Source organism: Micropterus salmoides, unplaced genomic scaffold (assembly GCF_014851395.1).
Source record: "Micropterus salmoides isolate LMB-PRFRI ecotype aquatic unplaced genomic scaffold, ASM1485139v1 Ms_hic_scaffold_8, whole genome shotgun sequence".
NCBI classification, from domain to species: Eukaryota; Metazoa; Chordata; class Actinopteri; order Centrarchiformes; family Centrarchidae; genus Micropterus; species Micropterus salmoides.
In genome coordinates this window covers 14,482,762-14,488,923 of record NW_024044570.1, presented here as the reverse complement: position 1 = coordinate 14,488,923, position 6,162 = coordinate 14,482,762, and positions in this window count along the sequence as shown.

The following is a 6,162-nucleotide window of genomic DNA, read 5'->3' as shown; positions in this document are numbered from 1 at the left end:
GCAGCTGTACACTGAGGAATAGATGGTAATTGCAATGTGTTGATTTGAACTTTATAGGCATCATGGGAAGCTATGGCAACACAGTGAGGTATTACCATATACCAGGCAGAGACATACTGCAACCCTCTCATAGCTATTCTAACAGCTTCCAGGGAAACTAATTTGCAGCTCGGGAAAATACTACCTGACAGATCGATTCACCAGTTGTACCCACAATTAATGGACGATTCACTCTCATGGAAAAAGAATACTCTGGGTAGCTTTGGCACAGGAGAAAGGGAGCACAAATGTTGCTCTCCCACATCGCATAAATGTCACAATTAAAACTAACCACAAGCTCTGTGTACATTACAATGCCTCTCAGGGGACAGCTTGACATTTGGACAGTCATGTTTAGTTTCTCATCACGAAAGAAGTTGGATTTTATGTACCCTGAAGAGCTTGCGCATTGCAGCATTATTGGGTTCATTTGGAGAGAAAGAGGTAATTGCATTGGAAATAAAGCGTGGCAGAATGTTGCACATATATTCATAGCAGCAAGAGCCACCGAAATAGGTTTTTTCAATGACGGCGATCTATACATAGAGCTGGTCTGAGCTGAAGTGTTGCTGGTGAAGAGCACACACCAGCTGTCAGTGTAGGGATAGAGAAGAAAATAGCTTTCATCACTGCGGGAAGAGGACTGTCGGGCCACGAGGAGGCAGAGACTGAATCAGTCATACATTTTCAAATAAACTCACATTGGTAAACTAGAATTTGACTGCAGGAATCTGTATGTAATGTAGCCAAACTACTCATCCTCTCCAGAGAATCAGCAAGATGAACAGAGTAAAGCTACAAACAACAAATCCCTTCAGCTCCCATAATTCTGCAGAGTCCAAACCAGATTAACTTAGCTTTGCACCAAGAAGTCAATGAAAATTTAAAGGAAAGGCCTCTGGATTGTTTTACATAACTCCAGGGTGGATGTGACTGAACTAGTGTTGACTCTATCTAGACTTCCTCCATTTTGAATGGCTGAAACTGGGTAGCTTAATCATTGCCCTGTTGCTTATGTTTTTGTTGATGGACAAAATTATGGGATTTGACTAAGAGGATTAAAATGACAGCAGTTAATGAGACACAGCTGGGACTGGATCACAACAGACAAAATTGTATTCCCCCTATCCCCCTGTTGGAGTTATAAATCCATAAACACATAAACAGACAACCCATGCACACATGGGCATACACAGCAGCACACAAGCACATATGTTCCCCCTCTTTCTCTCTTTCTTTTTCTCTCTAACACACACCTAGAGGCCAAGAGACAAGCTGCCACTCACTTTCATATAATGCTTATTACACAGGGTTTATTATCCCATTCAAATGAACCAGATTAATTCATGTAATTTCTGCTGGATTTGAAGTATTTACCGTAACACTGGGAATAATGGCATAATTGTAAGATCCCCCTAACCCCTCCTCATTTACAGTATATGTTGGTTGTAGGGAGAGGGCCAGAGCTTCTGATATTGTAAATTAATTTCAAGGTTCATCCACATCATATTACCAACTTGATCCGTGTTATTTCTTATAAAGTTGGCTACTGTGACAGGATAAACAAGAGTAGCTGGCATATGTAAGACTATATATGAAAACAAGTTATCTCTGACATGGGATTAATTCATGAAACAGAATTGATTGATATTTCTTTCCCCCTTGTGGGGCAGCAGATCAAGCTATAATCAGAACACTGACATTTTATTATCTCTTAAGTTAATATGCCGAATGTGTTAGCCAACAGTTTTCTATTTACACATCACATCAAGCTTTGGAAATTGTGTCTGGTCATCTGAGTGCCCGACTGATGTGCAAAGTCCAATATTCACTCTCATTTTAGCTCTGTTTTGGTCTTCACCAAACTCCTGAGAAAAATATCTTGCTCTTTGGCTATTAAAAGCTCCACTATGTTTACCAGCTAATTGCTAACTTTGCCTGTTGGTTGTTTGGTGCTGGGCAGGTAGCAAGTGGTAGCAAGAAAGTTATGGTCGTAAAACTTAAACAATGAACTGAAAGGCACTAAAACCTCCATAAATGGCATGTCTTTTAATATACAGACTGACAGGATATACATCAAAGTTATCAATGTTTACTGATTAAGAGGTTATGGTCAGCTTTGAATATTCGTATAAATCAGCTACGTTTGTCCGTTCCAAACAAACAAAATCATAATTCAAATGGTTAAAAATGACTGGGCCTTTAATTATTTTTACAGGCACAACTTTATCTTATATCTATATCTTTAGTAACTATAGTATCCTGTATATGGGCTAGAGCTTAAATTAAGTAAAATTTTCCATTTCTCCACCTTTACCTTCCCAATTGAGGAACAACTAGAAACATACTAACAAACTGAGATTAGATACTGTTAAGAACAGATCAAAACATTACAAGTGTGTGCTGAAAAATTATGAAAAATAGTAATAGTAATAGTAAGGTAATACAAGAAAAATGCAGGTATAGAGAGAGTTGTGATAGCATGATTGAGTTGAACAAAGCAGGACTGTAGAACCCTCTTTATCTGCTCCTCGAAAGTCAGGTCACTGTCAAAGGTCACTCTTAAGTTTCTGGTCACATGCTTTATGCTGCCCAAATGTTTGGTGACATCCAACATTAATATCCTTGTGACATCTGATGGTGATGTACATAAAATGTTTATGACATTCCTGTACATCATGCCCTCATGAGCCAGCAGCAACACCATACACACAAAAGACAACATGCATAATTAAATTCATGGGGACCGAGATGGGCCTACATGACACTAATGTGGCCTGAACCTACATGATAATGTAATATGCATGTTAATAAAGAGATATCTAGTTTAACAATTCTAAATAATGTACACAACACATTATTAATCATGGCTGGAAGCACGTCTAGAAGACAGAGTGCTTGCAACGCATGCATTGAGTATGTGAGTGTGTGTCCATCTGTGTGGGCGTTTTAATCTATGTACACCATGCGATTTTTACACACAGCAATGATGCATTACATTACATTTTCTCATTCAGCAGTCAAAAATGACATTCCCAGCATCAACTTGCTGCAGCACATTTATTGTGATTCCTCTCATCTTTCAATCTTATAGACAGCCCAGTGTTCGGTTTGGTACATTCAAAAGGGGGGTGACTGTATAATAATCAAACTTTGATAAACTTCCCAGAGATGCATGCATTAAATTGAGCCTGCTAATCAGTCACATCCATACAAAGGACAAAATGGTTTGACTGGAAATCTGAAGTAGATCACAAGAGCAAGGCCGTCATTATGAATTTCACCATAAAATGGTGTGATGTGGGCGGCAAGATCAGAGCCACAAGCTGTCCATACTCGTGTTTCCTTTGGTCAAGCCTTCATGATGGACATGACATCTCACCATTCAGTGCTGCCTGCTTATATTAAGATTCAACAATTAAGCTCAGCACTTGTTTAGGCTGTAAACAGTCAATCTGCTCTAATATTTGGAAACACATCACCCTTTCAAAGCTCAAGGGCCACAGCATTATTTAGCATGGTCTGATGCTGTGATGAATTAGTGAATATCTGTGAGTGTGCCTTGAATTCCATTATGCTAATATTAACAGACGGCCCATCTGCAAGGAGCATCAAATAGAATGTATTTCTGTTCAACCGTGCTATTTCTACCCGGTGGAACATAGATTTAACCACCTGTGCACATATTCTAATACAACATGATTTTCATGGAAGCACTGTGGCCTTGACTGAAGAAATATTCTGCAATATGAATTGGCATAGTCACTGAAATGTAAAAAGCAGTGCAGGTGGTGTCTAATGACCCACAGGCCCTATCATCTCTGGGTTAAAAGCAGATTGAGACCAATGACTTTGACTCTTACAGTTAAGAGGGAACAAAAAGTTATGCTTCCATTTGAAATCAGCCTGCGATTCAGCCCCCACACAGGACATGCTTCAATGATCTGAGAAATTACAGGATACCACCCCTTCCAATTTTGCCATCACTGGACCAGACTGTTGCAGGCTTTTGAAACAATTACCCCAAGGGGACCAGAGTAACCTTGTTTATAGCTCATTGAGCATCCACAGTTCCAATTTAGCACAGGTAATTACAACATTGTTATCTTCTCCTAAATCTTCACCAAAGGTGTTATAAAAAAACGTTACCTTTGGCTCAGCTGTTTGCCTTTTGGACATTGATCGAAACAAACACAGCATCAGTATGCCCAGGCATTTCTTGGATGGGCTTATGTTCGTTCTCCAGGTGTCAGTGACCCAGCGCAACCTGCTCACCCAGAACACATCAGTCACACTAACACACATCTGTCGCACTGGTCCAACCCACTCCATCACAGCCATGGCTGGTCTCTCTCCTTGAATGTCCCGTGCTACTTGGAGAGGACAAACAAATCTTCTGATTTGCTTCTAATCTGCAGTCTACCCTCAGCGTGGGCCACCATCAACCCAGCATGTCAAGGACAAGCACTCCGCAGGGGGGCTATCCATTAGCACAGCATCCTGCCTCCACCATAGTGTGATAGGGACAGGGCAGAGGGATACGCTCCAATTAGAGATGGAGACATGGGGACTTTGCCCCTGACATGCCCCTGCTGCTCTACAAAAGATGTGTGAGCACACCTTTCTCATACAGAAGGAAGGCTTTCCTTCCTGTCATTTCTCCTGCCTGAGGCAGTTGCTGTTCATTCACCTCATGAAGCCAAACCATTTCGCATCACGCTGTTTCTTTTTGTGTGTGTGGTGCTGCCTGGGTGTGTGTGCCTGTAAGTATGAATGGCTGGCTGGTCAAGCTTATGTGTGTGTATATGTCTATGGGTGATCTTGTGTATGTGTGCTTGGTGTGGTTTTTGGCATGCATCTCTTGTCCAAGAAATCCATCCCTCTATATAGTTCAGCATGTTGAGCTTGCCTGTATTGGGTTGAGATAGGTTGGACCAGCTTCATGCTTCAGGCATTTGCATGCTGCATGAACACAATCTGCTGAAGCCCAGTGGGAACTCCTTCCATGCATTTGCATTGTTTTTACGCTCCTACGCAAACGGAACCAATTTGTGGCCATAGTCCATCGGATTTTTAATCAGGGTTTGTGTACATGAGAGGTAAGAGTCGCAAAAGAAAGCATAACAACAACACTGGTATGAATATTTCATCATTGTTCTATATGAATAAAACACAACATGGTCCTAATTCCTACCTTCCACTGATCCCATGTGTATCTGTCCATTCTAAAGGGGAGAGATGAGCACTCAGATATGAATGAGCTTTTCCATTATCAGACGCCTCGCATTGAATCTAAACTTCCCCAATGGTCTGTAATGCAAGTGTAGCCTTCTCCATAAACACAGAAATCTAGTGTATTTGGTTGATTATGTAGTGTATCAACTATGCATGAAGCAATTACATACCAGTGCCTTGGGGCTCGGATAGAAACCAAATGGATGAATTCCTACAACGATCCCTCCCTCCACTTTCTTTACGTGTCCATTCATTAATCCAGCCGGGCAGCCATTTGTTTGTGCAAACATTCGTTTAGCTGTTTGTTTGTCTGTTCGCTCAGCCATGGAAGTTTTCCCTTTTTTATCTACTTCAAGAGACACAATCTATAGAGATTTCTATGTGGGCTGAGAAGGCCAGCTGCATTGATGAATAAAGGTCAAAGGTAGATGTAGAAGAAGAAGGTCAGGGGACAAGGCTTGCAGTGACAGAAGAAGCGAGATGAGAAATAAACCACTGGATCTGCAGAGGCTTAGATTGATTGGAATTTAGAGAAGGGGGGGGGGGGGGTGTAAACTGGGGGAAGGGAGGGAGGGAGAGGCTGGATCAGAGGAGATGGCGAGAGAGAACAGAGAAGGAGTCAGCATGATATGAGCATGTCAGAGAATTAGATTTTTGCCATGAGAGCACCAACTTCAAAAGCTTTTGGGGGGATGCCTTTACACAATTTTACTCTTAACATAATCCAGATTTCTGAGAGTGTATGTGTGTGTGTGTGAGAAAGAGTGAGGATGGGCATGAGAGAGATGTAAGAGAGACATCTGATCCACTGATCCTCCTTAGAACAAAATTAATAAGTCATCACCCTTTTCACTAAGTCGAACATTTGTGATTGCTTTGAAGGTTAAG